This window comes from Nicrophorus vespilloides, unplaced genomic scaffold (assembly GCF_001412225.1).
Source record: "Nicrophorus vespilloides isolate i.1.1-1 unplaced genomic scaffold, Nicve_v1.0, whole genome shotgun sequence".
NCBI lineage: Eukaryota > Metazoa > Arthropoda > Insecta > Coleoptera > Silphidae > Nicrophorus > Nicrophorus vespilloides.
The window spans coordinates 190,636-208,352 of record NW_017096457.1 but is presented as its reverse complement, the minus strand read 5'-3'; the positions used below and the strand labels follow the sequence as shown (position 1 = coordinate 208,352).

Below are 17,717 nucleotides of genomic sequence, written 5' to 3'. Positions count from 1 at the left end.
CTATTAAATAGAAATAAAATATAGACTATAAAGGTAATTAACTAACTCTGTCATATTTAGTATTCTTAATTACTATATTGCATTAAGAAACTAGTAAAGATTATAAACGTAATAAACTTGATTAAAAGAAGCGTCGTAAATCTTCCTGGCTCTACTAAATCTCTTCAATTTGTATATAGAAACAGTAAATAGTTTAACGATCGCTCAAACCGGCCCGGAGGAAATCAAATCCACTATATAATTTTTGATTGTGGCAATTGAACCGTGCATAATATAAGCTTGTATCGTCGAATGCAGTAAAGCCGAGCCATCGTAACAGTATATTATAGTTCTGGCAGAATTATTTAATTGCTTCCGCAGAATTGGGGAGAAGGAAGCAGGAGGACGATGGAAAAGGGATCTGAATTGTAGATTCGCCCGCCTCCGCCGCCATCGAAATAACCGGAAGTTGGAGCGTCGGGAAAGGGGGATTTCCTCACCCCCAAAACTGCTAGGGGATTGTGTGTGTGCACCAGATCGAATCGAACAAAACGACATTAGGCTAATTTATTGGTCCGAAAGTCATTTATGTAAAAGTGTTTTCGGTTTCGGAATGGAGAGGATACGGCAGATTTAAACTGTCGACTACTATACGCTATTTTTACCCATCCCCGGCCAGTTACATCACTCAACCGATCATTTCGAAAACATCCGTGGAACGGTGATAATCATTCGAATTGGAATTTCCTTTTCCACTCGCTCTCCTCAAATATTTCTTTTCTCTCATTTTGCAATAACTGCAATCATTCAATCCGCCTGTCAAAACATCCGAGCAGTTCTAAAGCGTTGCTTTTTTGGTGGCGGAATTCGAATCTCTGTGGAAACCAAACGAAATTTATAACTCTCTCACTCTCGTGGACATACCTATGAAACGTTTATCACATCGTCTTAATCCCTCGTAGTTTGTTATAACAGCAATAACCGCGCCATTCCTTAAATCCCCATCTTTTCTCATTAAATATAGCTTCACATTATTTATTATACATATTTTGTTTTTAAACCCCTGGACATCTAATCTACAGGAGCAATGGATAAAATTAAAACTTTACTACATCTCCATCAATTAATTATGTTTAGAAGTTTTGTTCTGCACGTTATATCACGATTATCTTTCAAGGTTAATTAACTTTAAATAGAGTGTAAAAACGGCGATGACTGAATGTCCGTAGAGTATTTCTTCAAGGCTGGAGAAACTCTACAAGAGTAAAAATACATTTGAAATATTGCCTTCCATTTGCGTTACGTTACGTCCTTGTCGCGGGGGACTAATTGGTAAATCTGTATTGGTCACGTTTAATTAATTGACATTTCCATTTACCAATCAATATTTTCTTAGCTAAATACAAGTCAATATTTATATTTGTACATTATTACTTAACTTTACTAATTGAAAATATCGTAATAAATTAAAAAACGTAAAACATTTTCAATGTCTATTTTATATTGTTAAATATGCTCATTTTTTGTGGCAAATATCTTGATTAATATATACAATAATATAAACTTAATTTTAAAGAAAATTTCAGAAATACAGAAGGCTGTAAACATCTTATTGAAAAACATTAATTAGTTTATGTTACTTATAAAATGATCAAATAAATATTATTTATTTGCAGAAATGTCAAAATATGTATTAAAACAAATAATTAGAAAAATTGATCAAAAACTTTCTAAAATTAGAAAAAAATGGATTAGTATAATATTAGTATGGATTAGTAATCAGTTCTAATAAACTGGACTGTTTGAAACCCTACTAATCGAGTAAATAAATACATACTAAGATAAACCTCACGAAAAGGGACTTGACTGAAAGAAATCGAAAATTTATCTATAAACAAATAATTTTGTGTACTTGTTTTTCAGAATTTATTTTGCTCAATTAAAATGTATTGTGTTTTTAAACTGGATAATTTTATCACATAATTTGTGTAATATAAGAATGTTCCATCAAATTTAATTTTCAAGAAAGTATTGCAAAATTGAAGATCTAATTTTAAATCTATGTAAAATTAGGAAAAAAAAGAAAATACAACCAAAATGTATATATTTTTTACAGAATATTGTTCTTTTTGATACATTTACTACTTTTTAGAAAATAAAAATCATCAAGTCCTTACAAAATCTTACGTTTTCTACTTTTCCCGTCGATATCAATCAAAAGTTTTAAAACTTTCTTTAGTTACTTTCATATGTTGGGGTTATGAAACCAATAATTTTGATGGAACAATTTTTCAAAATAAACTAAATTTTTTCTGAGAATTCTTAAAGTCAATTGGAAAAATACCATAATTCGTATAAAATTAACCAATATTATTTGATAAAAAATGTTTAATTTTAATAATTTATTACAAAATTTTTGAAAACATATTTTATTTCTAACCTACATATATTATCTGTTCACTTACATTATTTATATTGAAGCTATTAGAGTTATGGGTTTTGAACGTACGTTGAGGCTTTTATCTCTCGAATTAAGTTTAATACGTCATGGATTTTCGAAGATTCATATTACTACTTTTTCCGAATTTACGAGCATGATTTCATATTTATAAATATATATCCAGACGCAAAGGAAGTTGTAGCGAAGACAGAGCCACAGTTTGGATACTCCAAATATATTATGAACCTAGTGTACAACGTAAATCCATAATATTTTTCTCGACCCGCTCCTAAACAACACAAAATGAATGCCCCACAGAATCCGCCCACCTTACCAATAATAAACATCGCTTAATTATCCAATAACAATATTGACCGTTCGCGTGTCGTAAAGCACAGATAAAATAAACTTTATCGCCCGAATTATAAATAGTTACGCTGTGTTTTCATATTAAACGTAATTTTTGAATTAATCATAAAGTTAAATTTAATCGTCAAATATTTAATTGTCAATAAGTAATCATAAAACATGATGTAAATATTTAATTAATAATTATGTTTTTTATATTTGTTTACAGATTGATCCTACCGAAGTGAAAGTTTTTCTATTCGTGCAAGGTAAGCTTTTTCAATTACTACTCTTTTTGTAAGTTGACTGAAAAAAAGTAGTTGTATAATAAAGTATACAGACACATTGCTGTGTCGTCGAACTGATTGTCAGGGTTTGTGAGCTTAGCTCTGATCGATTGGAAATAAATTAGTGTTCCAATGTGGAAGGCAGTAAAAGCTCTCCCACTTAAAGCTTTAAATTCAGCATTAACGACGTATTCAGAGCCTGTCTTCGCATGATATATTCTCGATACAAGACGTAAATATAAAAATCGCTTTACAACTAAGAAAACTGTACAGAACGAAATAAAATAAAACTTTGCAGGATTGATGAATGGATACGTTTCCAATAGGAAATTATACTTTCATTCAGTTTATTTCCGAATATACTACTACATCGGAATGCAGCGTAAACTAGATTTTTCGCTCTGTTTATCCTCCTCTTTTTTTCCATGCATTCTTTCAACGCGCTGTCATAGCTCCATCTCACTTCGCACCATATGCCAGGAAAGAGATACACACCAAATTTTTTCTCTGGGATTTTGTTTACATTGTCTATGGTTTGCCTTGGGGCTCTTCGTATGCAGCAACACGTGCATTTCATATAAACAATGTTTCATCATGATTTATAGTCGAATATAGGTCAGTAGTAAAAAAAGTAATAGTCTTTTGTCAAGTAAAGCTCACTTTAAATTTACTTCCTTTAATTATTCACTTTAACTCAATTATAATCAAGTAGGTTTGTAAAAAACTGAATCAATAAAAATTGTAATTTTTAATTCCACGTACTTTTTTTGTATATTTAAATAATATTAAGTTGCGATTTTTTTTCGATGCATATTAAACAGTGTTCCAAGTTGTTGGTATTACATGCAAGCTCGTTGTTCGTGCGTAGGTGTTTGCTCGTACGTATCATTGATTAAAGCGAAATGTTGGAACTTGTGTACGTACACTAATATATGTATTAACTTGACCCAAATTCAACACATCATCCAAATACATTAATTAGTTCACTGTGTAGTTCCGCAACAACGTGACAAGACTTGGGTAAATTTACATTTGATCCATATCGTAATACTATACAGCAAATACAATGCTGTAAGATGTTTTATTTATTATTATCGATTAGGAACTTTTAAGCAAATAATGTAAAAAATAAAACGTTGTTTTATGGAATTTAAAAGAAAATATTCAAAATAATCTATATAATATAAAGAAGACAAATTTAATTTGTCTCAAATCGTTGACTACAGAATTACTTTACAAAAGAAAACATTTTTTTAAACCAATCCTTAAAAAATATGTTTTTTGGTCCAATTTTTTTGTTTTCATTATTATTTCACCTGAGGAAACTATTAAATATTTCTAGAAATAAATAACTTTGAAGAAAATAATCTTAAAGAAAACTTACAATTTGTAAAACGTTGATTTAAATATTTATTTTCATTCTTGTCTTAATCTACATGTTTTTCAAGAAAAACGACTTTAATGAAGATTTTTTTAATATAATCTGAGATTTATATAAATTTTTATAAAATTGAAGATATTTATTATATTCTTTTAGCTGATTTGAAATAAAATTAATTTACAAATATGTTGTTGTATTGTGTTAAATTTATCGAATTATAAGAAATCATAGTACTAGATTAAATTTATAATAGATAATTATGGCTTCTCAATAATTGATAGAGAAGTTGTACATATAATTTATATAGGAGGAAAATAATGACATTTTTGATTTTTTTTTAAATGTGTTATTTCCTAATGGATTTCATACAATTAATTTTACTTGTTAAGCGAAATGCTCGTTAAGCGAGGTTCTACTGTATATAATAGTTTATATGCTAAAATATTCTAAAAGCATATATTAAAAGTGTTTTCTTGTATTATTTGCAACTTTCATTCAATGCACTAAGTAATCAAAATGTTGAATTATTATTAAATATGGATATGAGTTACGTTTTACGACAAATGCATCAAAATTTGCTGAAGTCAAACATTATTTTCACAAGCATTTTACATTTAATATTTTAAACACCGTCTTTTATAGCCGTGTTTTTCAACGATCCTCCACAGTCCTGCACACTTTTGTTTCACACAACTAACCTAGATTATATAAGTAGAGAAGCACTGAAAAACATATATCTTTTGATGAATTTTTCATGGTTATCCTTTATAATTACAGTTACAGTCATATATGAGTAATAATAATTATATCAATTTATAAAATTATTTAAAGATAAAAATAATGATAGTCTTGGGATCATGTAATAACAAAAAACAATTTATTAACCGGTAAGCACTATCGATGGGTCAGAATGACCTATCTGTTATATGTTTTCATTCGCATTCTATTATAATTTTATTGCGCGGGTTTTACATTGCTATTCTAGTCGCAGCAAGCGGTACTTATTTTATGTATTTCGGGTCAAAGTGACCCGTCTATAGCAAGTACGTTCTTGAAATATCATCAATATTTGGATTTCAGAGTGGAATAGCTACGGTTTTCCAAACCGGATAAATCTTAGAATTCTGATTGCATAAGAAAAAGAGTTTATTTTTGTCCAAACAAAAGCAACAAGAAAACAACGTTTTGTGACATACAAAAGACCAATTCGTTCTACTTGTTAAAAAAATGGCAAGAATTAATCTGTATTTGTTTGTAAAAATTATTAATTTTGACCCGTATGTATTACATGTGTTTTATTTATTTGTCCGTCGTAGTAAATATTATATTTAAAACTAAAATTGTGTACTTGTTACATACAAATGATCAATGTTTTCATTAAATTATTTTCAGTTTCTTTATTTTAATAATAGTAAAATGTAAAAGTTTAAAAAAAATCATATTTTTTTTGTATAGTAAATATGTCACGAATAACCAAGTAATCCAATAATTAGAGGCTCATTTTGGAGCTAATAATGATTTCGAAGTAAATATCCTGCTTGTTTATGCAATACACTGGACGCTAATTGACGAGTTGTAGTGTGCACAGTGCAACAGCACATGCTGTTCTGTGATGATCGTATGTAATCTTCGCTAAGTCCATAATGTAACATTCTGATGGTAATTTGACACATTATGCAAAATCCATTATAATCCGCCCCAAAAATTTCAAACTTCGAGTTCACATGCGGCCCTCTGCTTTTTTTTTGCCCCCGCGTTTTTTTTTATAATAATAATAAATTTTTTGGGGTTGGGTGAGAGGCGTCGACGACAGCCAACGAAAAGTAACGGCAGAGTAGGGAAAAAAAATGGGAGAACTCCCGTGGCCCATTTTTTATGGAAAATCAATAGAACATTAATATTCTTCCGTGCATTATCATATTTCATACTAGACATATACTCGTCCTTCAGTCGATTGAATAATAATGCTGCTTTTTTTTTCTCTGTTATTTGTAAATGCGAACAATAACGAAACATGTTAATACTTTGAAAGCTTTGTCGAACATGCGAGAACGTGCAAAACATGCATACAGTTTTCTCCATCAATTATATAATTTAATTTCTTAATTAAAATCATTCACTTTTGTTATGTATTTAATAAGTAAATAACATTTTTTATTTAATCTGTAAATAAGTGTGAAATTAAGATTTGTTACTGCATCTTTCTCAAACTCTCGGAAAAAAATCAACTAATAATAAGTAAAATTCACAATTTCTATAAAATTATACAAAAAAATTGATACATAAAATATTTTTTATTTCTTTCTTTATTTAAGTTACTAAAAAATATATCTCATTTATTTATTGCTAACAAATGGTTATTTAGTTTTGTAAATTATTAATGTTATTCGCTCATTATTATTTTTGTGGAAAATTGCTTACCGAGAAATTGATGTGTGTTGCAAGTATACTTGATATTAATAAAAGTTTAGTTGGTGATACCGAGAATTGTTTTGGCATGATAATGAGAAATCGATACTACAGTTCTGAAATATTTATGGTCGACGGGCATTTAGTCAATCGCTGCTCTGTTGAAATGCAATTTGTAATATTAACCTTTCTGGTTTTTCCGAAATGTTTGGACGATTTGAAATTTTTGTAATAATGACCTTTTCTACATTAATCGAATCTATTTCTGCTACAAACTTCAGACAAACCTTAATAAGTTCAAGACCTTCAATTCTTATTAAACCTCTTCAACTTTAATCATTTATTCAATTATTTTTTTAACTGTTCATTATAGAACACTGATTAATCTTCAGATTCATTCTACAAATGAAGAATCATAACTTCTTTTGTTATATCAACAGTATTATGAATGTTTTTAAATTTATGAATGGATTAAATAAGAACCAATTGTTCCAATCTATTTCTATTCATTTAACTTGAAGTTTAACTAAGTATTATGAATATTTTTAAAGTTAAGTAAATATTGAAAATTAATATAATTTATTTTCAAGTAAAATTATTCAAAGTCAATTTTCAATGTAACTGTTAGACATTGGCTGCCGTCTTGTAGGTTAACTTCAGTAGTATATTGATGCTCTGCGATTTCACTATTTCCTTTGACTGTAAATCTGCTGCTATCCTTAACAATGTCATTGTCCATCGACTTGGCTTAAGGTCCATATGCTGAACCTCATTCATTTCACTGCCTATCTGTGATGAATGATGGCCCTATTGCTGCAAGCACCGAGAGGGTTCACAAAGGGCCTGGAATGACCAGGATTCGAACTAGCGCCCACGGAATCGTGGGTAGGGCGACTTAACCATTCAGCTATTAGTCGCCCCAATCTTCTACTTTTAATATATTATAATGATATGAATAGTTCTTGAAATATGCACACTTTATAAATAGTTTTGCTTACATTGTATTTCATCAATAATTGGGAAGATTAAGCAAATTATTTAATAAAAATAAATGGGTTTATTTTATTTGTACGCTTGTTTTTTAAACAGTAATTTGTAAACTATTATTGTACAAACAAATGTAATCGCTATGTAGAACACAAATACAATAAAAAAAATCAGAATTGATACTTTTCTAAGAACATTTATAAGAATGGAATTTTGGTAGAACTGAAACAATTTATTTCAGTGGCAAGTCTTAACACCATGTACATTTTCAAAGAATAGATTTTTTAAATATATTATCTATATGAAATTCAATTAATAAAAATCAGAAAGTCGAACCGGAACCGAACCGAATACCGTAAACCGGAATTTTTAGCTGAACTGTAACCGGAACGAAAAACTGCTCAATTGAAAAACCGAAACCGGAACTAAATTTGAATTACGGTTAATTTCGGTTCTTTTTTTTTCATTAAATTAATTTATAATCGCTTTCTTTCATGTATGCTCTGATGGTAGTGTGTCGGTGCTAGTGTTTTGCTTTATTTATATAGAAAAAAAATATTTTTTTAACATTGTATTGATCGGTCTATTGTTAATAGATTATATAAACAAACAATGTATAAGGCATCGACGAAGTCCGATTTTTTTTTAATAAACAAAAACATAATAAACTAACCAATTTAAATTGTTTTTTTTAATTTTAAATTTTAATTTCAACCGGAACTGAACCTGAACTGAACCGTAACTGAATTTTTTAGACGAACCGAAACCGAATGGTAAAAACGAAATTAATTTCGGTTCGACTCTTTGATAAAAATAAATGTTATTGTTTCATATTATGTGCAATATTTTACTAAAACTTTATATATTTTGTAAATTGATCTATTTTCGAGAAGATTATTATTCAAATTATTAAATGTTTAAAAGAATAAATTAGATTATATTCATTTAAAAGTCACGCTTCTCAAAAATAAGTTTAATAATGTTTGCAAAGCGAAGATTTTTTTATAGGAGCATCAGTGTTGGAGTCGTGATACTAAGATTCTTCGCGAATATCAAAAAAAAAGTCATATTCTGACAGTGACAAATACGTCGCAAATTGCCGAAACGCCGGAAAGCGATGGCGTGAAATGGGGTTGGGCTCCATCGAGGGGGTTCGCAGGACATTTCGCCCGGAGGGCGATGCGTGTATGTATATAAAGAGAGAGAGAAAGATAGAAAATAGGAGAAATAAACAGAGAAAGTGGTCCGCAGGACGAAAGATATAGATGGGCAAATGATGGCAAGGACCTCGCATTATTGGATCCCACCACTCTACCTTCTCTCCTCTTCTTCTTTTTTTTGCTCATCCTTTTTCTCCCATTCGAAGGCATTTGCTTTTATTAGCCAAGTTCTGCGGGAAGTTTATAAACTTTCATTATTAAGTCAAACGGAAGTTAATAGACGACGGAGCGACCGAAAAGAGCGATTCGTTTCGTGATGAAGAAGAAGAAAAAAAAAATATAAGAAAAAACATTTCCGAAATTTATTGCAACGCTGACGTGTTTAAAATGGGTGAATTGAAAAGCTTTAAGCTTTCAAGCATGCAAACACGTTTATTTTCTACTATTATTATGACTACTATTGCAACTATGGATGTAAGTTCAGAAATTTAACGATGGACATATATAATTTTCTGTCGTATCATGACACGTTGGCCGCAAGGTCGATAAATATTTATTTGCCCAAGAATTCTTGGCCATTATCCTAAAAATAGGACCGATCTGCCTCGTAGGTTGATGTGTGTGTGTGCATGCATGAGTATATCTCGTTCCATTTGAGCATTTTACATCGGATGATGATATTGCTCTATAAAATGAGTAAACGAGGCTTCTGCATCGATACATTTCGCGATTGCCCTTTGAATGAAATAACGTAGTTATATAAATATATAAACACACATTTATATATTCATATAAATATAAGTTTCGATTAAATAGTGACCTTTTATAAATTCAAATTCTGCTAAAGCTTGCACTTCACTATACATTTTCGTTTCCTTTTTTTTATTACCTCTTTCTTTCCAAGTAAACCCTTAATCATGTGGGGTCCGGTATAGTGTGTTCGTTATCGGGGCGCGTTTGAAAATATACAGTCGTTTTATGTAATTTAGAGCGCACGCACGAAAGCTCTTAATAATATTTTTCTATTAAATTCCTAAACGTGTGCAGCGCGAATGGAATAAATCCATCTGCTTATTTCCATGCTGTGAGTATCGATAATATTTGTATGACCTATTTACAAAAAAATACATATATTCATTCAAACCACCAACGCACGTCGGTTACATAGTTGCAACGTTACTGCACTTATTGCGAAATCAAACGAAACGTTTCTACATTATTATAGAGTAACCCTCTATTGCATACTGTTTCCAACATAATATTAATATAACGAGATCTAGCCATTGACATTTTTGTAGTTCATTTGCATGGAGTTCTTTTTGGAAACATAATAATATATACTAGTACAAAGTTTGTTGTGATAGATGAGCCAATGAGTTACCTTCATTATTTGAGTGTACCTGTTAAGATTAGACATTTAGGAAGATTTTAAGAACATCTTTGAAACTACAAAAAATAGAACCTAATGTCCATATATCATATATCCACATATCCAATTTCACAAAACCAATTCGTAACGTTGTTTTGTCCCAAAATGGAATATCTCTGGACACTGAGAAATAATTTGCAGTTTTGTGGATGTGGAGTTCTAGTGGGTTTTATAGTAAATGCTAGATAAATGATGGTGTATAAAATAATATTTATTTAATTATAAAAAGAGGCGAACCGAAGAATATTAGGGTGGTTGGTACTGATTTGTTCCTCAGAGTGTACATTGTCCACGTGGTGTGAATGGAAGATCACCCACCTAAAATTAACGGTTCTAAGGGTCGTAAATTCTTCAATTTAGTGAGGTGATAAAAAATAGTTACTAACAGATGTGTCCTTGTGGTGTGGCTAGACTAAATATACTTAATTAAATACATACAATCAATATTCATAATTAAATAATAAATGTTGATAAACTGGTCGGCAACGACAACGTATTATACAACACAGACTTATTGACATAATGAAAAACAATTTAGAAAAATTCAAAAGATAGTTTTTAAAACCCGATTTCTGAAAACTGTTTTCTTTTTGAGGAAATTTATATAATTTGAAAACCTGGTTTTTCCAACTTAAAAACCGGTTTTTGAACCAAGAATTAAAATATAAAAATTAATTAATTATTTGATTAAAAAGATAAATATTTTTACACAAAATCTCCTCTGGCATAAAACGTAATATTGTTAAATTCTAAGTTTCATGAAATAAACAGAAAATCGGGAAGTAATTCTAACTAACTACCTAACATTTTTAGTATTTTTAGTGACTTTGTTCTTCCATAAAACACTAAGAAAATATTTCTTTAGTATTAGTATTAGAGATCTGTAGACATTCTTTCCATTTTAACATTATCTTTTGAGAAAAAGAAGGAATAAATTAATATTTTATAGTACTTTATTGTTGTTTGTTTTTCTATATAGTTTTCCATGAAGAAAATTTTAATTTGTCATAGTTTTATTTGGTAATAAATATGGAAGCTGATTAAAATTACAAAAAATTAAAATTTGTGACCGTGAAAGTAAAAACCACAATTCTAACCGTGTAATTTTTTTCCACAACATTAACCCTAAACGAAACATTATGTAAATTTTTAGATTATTGCAAATTACAATTCTTTATTATTTAATAGCTATTTAATAATTAGTAGACAAAACTTAATTAACCTAAATTCTATTGTTTTATTTGAATTTGAATCTATTTAAATAATTATCTTTCAAAATTAAATCCGGCATACTGATCTAGGGGATTAAATAATTCAATGAAATGTCTTTGATGAATTAGTTTCTGGCAAAACTCGTTGATTGAAGAGTTTCTAATCAATGATCAGTTGGAAGTAAACCTCATTGAAAAAGCAAATACCACTAGTTAATTAACATACTCTAACTATAAATTAAATTACATACTCATTCTTTGCTAATCTTAATAATATTGATGTGAGTTTCATGGTATTGCGAACAAGATCATTAATTGTTTCGTCGAATGCGGAAAATTTCCGCCGTTTTTGGAGGCGCTTCCATAATGGAATCCGCCATGCAGATTATCTGATTTTAATTAGAGAGTGTAGGAACTGTTGATGATGGGTATTGCCACGAACGCCAACAGCAGCAACTCTCCAGTTATCTGGATTGTTTCATAAACTTCGCGTTCGGCTAATCAAGTGTGCGGATCTCCGCGTCCACATAACAACATGTTACCACTGCTTAATCCCATTAAACTCCGGACGCGACGATCGGATTAATACATCGAAAATGCAAAACAATAATATTATTTCGCTAAATATTTGCTTACCATAGAACAGATGTTTTATTTAATTTCCTGATATTCACATCGCTTGTTTTTAACTTTTTTTTCAAATCATCAAATTGATTGAAATTGATAAAACTTATGAATTCTAATAGGAAAAGAGTCATAAATCAAAGTTTTATACAATAATAACAATCAATTAAGTATTTGAACCAAATTAAGATCAATACAAATATGAAAATTAATAAATAATATTTAAATAAGTAATATATTTAATTATATAATAAATGATAAAATTAAATGAATTAATGTTTACACAAATATATTTGTCTGCTAATTTTTAGTTTACATATTATAACATAATCCAGATGACAAATAATTCTATCACTATAAGATTAATATAATCTAGAAGCTTATCCCAACAAATTCTGTTGAGAGTTCTAACAGAAACATATGAGACAAGGGTTGATAGAGTTTTCAGGTAGATAGATCCTATGGATTCATATTTTGTGGATAAAATTACTAACACTTTAATATTCTCGGTAGAATCTAATTGAAGTTTGCATAAATGTACGATCTACATAAGCTCTAAACGGAAGAAGATTGATAATGAAAATTTGGTGCGTCAATTCCCCAGGAAGCAACTGTATTTTATTATCCAATTAGTCGTGCGTATTTTTGAATGCCGTTAGGCCTTCGAATGAAATTATAGTAAGTAGTGGAGCTTGTTGGCTCGGAGTGGGTAAGGAATCCACTTTACTAAACAAAGTTCGCGTCATCTTCTTCCGAGTAAATAATTATGAAAAGATAATTGGATTTCACGATCATTAGCCGGCTGATGTAAGAGAATGGGTGAGAGGATGGAGGGAAAAGTGGGTGGAACGGACGGATGTTGGGAGCTAATGCAATAGAACCCGGCGCCTCCGCCTAAATACAAACTCTCACATGCCGTACCAATTTTGTGCACGTGCGCCAATATTGACCCTTTCCGAAATTTGCATAATATGTGTGTATGTATGAATTATATAAGATCGAAAATTTTCTAGAAACACACATTTTTTTCAACCAAAACAATTATCCATTATTCTCAAATTATAACAAAATTGTAAGTCAAAATTTGAGACTAAAATTCATTTCGGGAATACAATTTGAATTAGTATAACGCGCTAAAAATCTTGAGATAACTTTATTATATAACGCGATTCTCGTACAACGCGCAGTATATAAAAGTGAATATAAAAATATTTATTCCAAACATTATATTTATATTATCCGTGTTATACGAAAAAAAATCTCGTATTACACGATTTCATACAACTCGTAATGTTTTAACCGGAGACTACAATAAAGTGAATATAATATACAACATTTATAAGCACTCATATTCATTGCTGAATCTTGAGATTTAACAACAAGTTATTTTTTCTTATAAATATGTTCTAATTTGTTTGAAAACTTTCTTGTTTATAAATTTTATTGTAACAGGCATATGTATTTTGCGTTATATCTTAAAAATCTTTGAAAACCTTCTGTGTAACTAAAACATATTTTTGTAGATCTTCGTATTCATCTTATTTTTTTTTTAGATTCATAAAACTGAAAAAAATAACTATTTTTACATTTTCTTTTTGTGCGAAAGGTCGTAAGTTGAAAAGTTACTGTATTGTTATCTTGAAATTGAGATGTTTGAGACAAAACACCACCTTTGATGTGTTTCAATAAATATGCATAACTTTCATCTGCTTTACTACATTTTTTTCAAATATTTTGATATATTTTTGCCATCTTCTAGATTTAGGTATTTAGTAGTCAATATATATATATATATCATTGAGCTATAACAAGGCAAATTATATTTAAATTTTCTGGAGGAATGGTATTTCGAATTTGAACCCAATTTTTCCAAAACAGATTATATTTTCAGTTGTCATATTTATAATAAATGATCTACGACCTGAATGATAAAATTCCTTCAAATTATACGTAATTTCAAATATCTGATATTCATGTGTCCCAACTACTATTAAGTTGTTATCCAATAATACTGATATTGTAGTGACAGCTTGTATTTTAATCTGAAAACAAATATCTGCGGCGTGTACAAACTACTATTGCTTATTATGTTATCTAATGACATTGACATTGAACTGACAGCTTCAATTTCAAACTGAAGATACAAAATATCTGCCACGTGTACATTACAGCTCAAGAAATGTTAGTTTGTTTATAATAAAAAACCTATTTATCTTCGTGTTTATGACACGAACGAAATGCGATTAATAAAGGTAAGGTAAATTTTACAGAAAATAGAGAATGTAGAGAGGAAGGAAGGGCGACCATCCGTGTGCCATTTATCTTGATATAGGTTCGGCCGCAACTCACGTCTACTTATATATAGTTTCTCGGTGAAAACGCTTCCATTCGCATCTCGAGGGTGAAATAAACCGCGTGGGTGTTATGTGTAATCAACAATGCCATAATGTTGCCGTTAAAGCGCACTTGAAACTCGTTATGACGCATACAAACTCATTTGCACCCCCCAAACAATTTTTCGTCACTCCTCCACGCAATCCCCGCCGTAAAACTCATTACCTAATAAATAAAATTAATGGCATGTCTCTCACTTTTTTTTTATTTGGTACGCAGTTACGAATAAGTCCCCATTTTTGTCTGTCTGTTTGACTTTGATCATGTTAAAAGATGACAAACGCGTTATGTCCAATCATAATTCTAAATAATACCATATTTATCTTAATATTAAAGCTTATTACATCAAATAATGTTTGCTTTAGAAGAGATTATATAAATAATCATACACATCAAACACTTTTGAATTTAACCAAAAATTTAGGTTTTTTTTTATATAACATCTATAAATCTCATAGCATTAGAATTACAATCTCATTAGATTTTTTTTTGTACTTTACCTAATATTTTTTTGCTACAATAGTCTTATTTTTGAACTCATGGCTAATAGAAATCAAATATCTATTTGTAGATAAAATTAATTTTTCTTTTTTTTTTCTTATGTCATTCATGCATACAAATAGAATATCTTCTTTTCATCTTATATAACTGTATAAAGTTCCACTCTTATCACATTTTGTGTGCGCATCGACGCATTACGCTTTGAACATGTAACAAGAAGGCAAACACGAGAACTCAAAGGTTATTCCTAAATAATACCTTATACTAGTTGCTTTTAAAGTTTAGTCTTTCAAAGACTACATACAAAATGTATTGCTATTTTACTTTACTAGTTCACGTTTGTACTACATGCCACTACAATTTGTATATCACAGAATTGAATTTACTTTTAAGAGAAACACATCTTTTTGATTTATTTATAAAAATAATTTTTACGAGATCTTTATACCTCGCAATAGTGCGAATTAATTAATTGAGCAAAATAGAAATATTTTTGTATACATAAATGATTATTTTTATAGTATTGAAATCCCCGATTAATCCGGTATTAATATAACCCGGACTATGTGAGGTTTTGCTGTATTACATTTACATATGTATAATGTAACTTATGTATATATATGTATATATAGTTGACAAATTGAGAATTTCAGGAACAACAATAATTAAATTGATAAATGGGATAAGTTATATAAATATATATGAAAAAACTTTTTTTATATAAATGTTTCAGCGATAGTAAAGCAATCTCCGTTTCCATTTCCTTTTCGACGACAATCCATCTGTTTTCCGTCGACGGCAACCACAAACTTATCCAAGAAATCCTCACCACTTCCTGTCCACTTCATTATCGTAACCATAATCACGTCATCCGCATACGTCGGGTAACCACACTTTGAACCACCCACGCAGCATCTGCTACAGATTTCCTTCGACCACAACCATTGCCAAATTGCATCATTTTATCTAACTTAAAACGAAATGATAAATCATTCTATAATTATTACACAGAACAAGATAATTCATATATAATTATTATTATCATCTACAACCATGATGTTCAAATGAATACTAATTGACGAAAAATATAATTGAAGCACATATAAATATAGAAATATTGACTCTAATTTATTGCTTTTTTTTATTGTCCTACAAAAATAGATTTATATTTTAAAAGAAATCTAATTTTCAAATGCAAATGCATGATGCAACAAATTGCATTTAGATTGTGAAACATTAAAAAAAAATGGATGCGCAGGTCGAAGCTAGAATGACAACGGAAATTAGGTAAATTCAAAGGGCAAAATGTAATAAAATCGAGAATGATTGCATTGGGACCATTTGAAATTGTCGAATGGTGTGTGGTGCGAGGGCGAATCGAAACAATCAATGTAATACTTCCTAGTTTCACGCATTTTGGCAACAAATTTCCCAATCGCTAGCTGAACTAATTCAATGGCGTGAAGGACGTAATCCGATAATCGGGTATCGATTAAATGCCCAAAACCAAACGATAGAGAGCGATCGAGCAAAAGTAGTATATGTGTATAGGTATTTGCTGAAGAGATATATACGTTATTAATATATAGGGGAGTGTTCTTATATTTGCACTTAGATTGTATCACTATAGTAAATTTATTCTTTCTTGGGAATTTGCACGATATTGTAATCAACATAAGTTAAAGTTAACTTATACAATTTTTTTTGTGACAGAGTACATTGTGGTAGCAGATAATCTGTAGTCTTATCTTCTAGCAGTTAGAAATGAATTATTTTACTATAAAATTGATAATAACCATTTTATTATAGACATAAAATTCAAAACTTGAAGTTTACTTTACTTTCAATTAATTGTAATCGTCAGCATAGGTTGAGAACCTATGGATCACGTTAAATTTTTAATAGGTCATAAAATTACAGCTGTCACCTTGTGTCAAAACGAAAAACTGTTGAAATACTGTTAGTAATTGGGTTGCAGTACAACTACAAATATATTTGACAGTTGTCGCCATGTGTTCAAACGAAAAATTGTTGAAATACTGTTAGCAATTGGGTCGTAGTACAACTACAAACAAATTTGACAGATGTCTCCTTGTGTCAAAACGAGGAACTTTTGAAATACTGTTAGAAATTGGGTCGTATAACAACTACATTTATATTTGACAGATGTCTCCTTGTGTCAAAACGAAAAACTGTTGAAATACTGTTAGCAATTAGGTCGCAGTACAAGTACAAACAAATTTGACAGTTGTAACCAAGTGTCAAAACGAGGAACATTTGAACTACTGTTAGCAATTGGGTCGTATTACAACTAGTCATATTTGACAGCTGTCTCCTTGTGTCAAAACAAGAAACTGTTAAAATATTGTTAGTAATTTGGTCGTATTACAACCACAAACATATTTCACAGCTGTCAATTTGTGTCAAAATAAGGAACTGTTTAGCAATTGGGTGGCATTACAACTACAACAAATTTGACAAAAAAAGTAAGAAAATAAACATGATATTGTGACATTTCAAACTTTAGACCAGTATGTTAGTGTGCAAATAACTAAAAGTGCTTTAAT

At 29.8% G+C, this 17,717-nt stretch overlaps 1 protein-coding gene across 5 annotated transcripts in view; it reads left to right on the top strand.

Annotated features, from left to right (window-relative positions):
• The window catches only part of LOC108557059 (potassium voltage-gated channel protein Shab), a 140,261-nt gene that overhangs the window by 46,382 nt on the left and 76,162 nt on the right, over positions 1-17,717 (top strand). For all 5 annotated transcript variants that reach the window (XM_017913446.1, XM_017913447.1, XM_017913445.1 and 2 more), the window contains exon 2: positions 2,997-3,036. The gene's annotated coding sequence lies outside the window, so the exon portion shown is untranslated. The remainder of the gene's footprint in view (positions 1-2,996; positions 3,037-17,717) is intronic.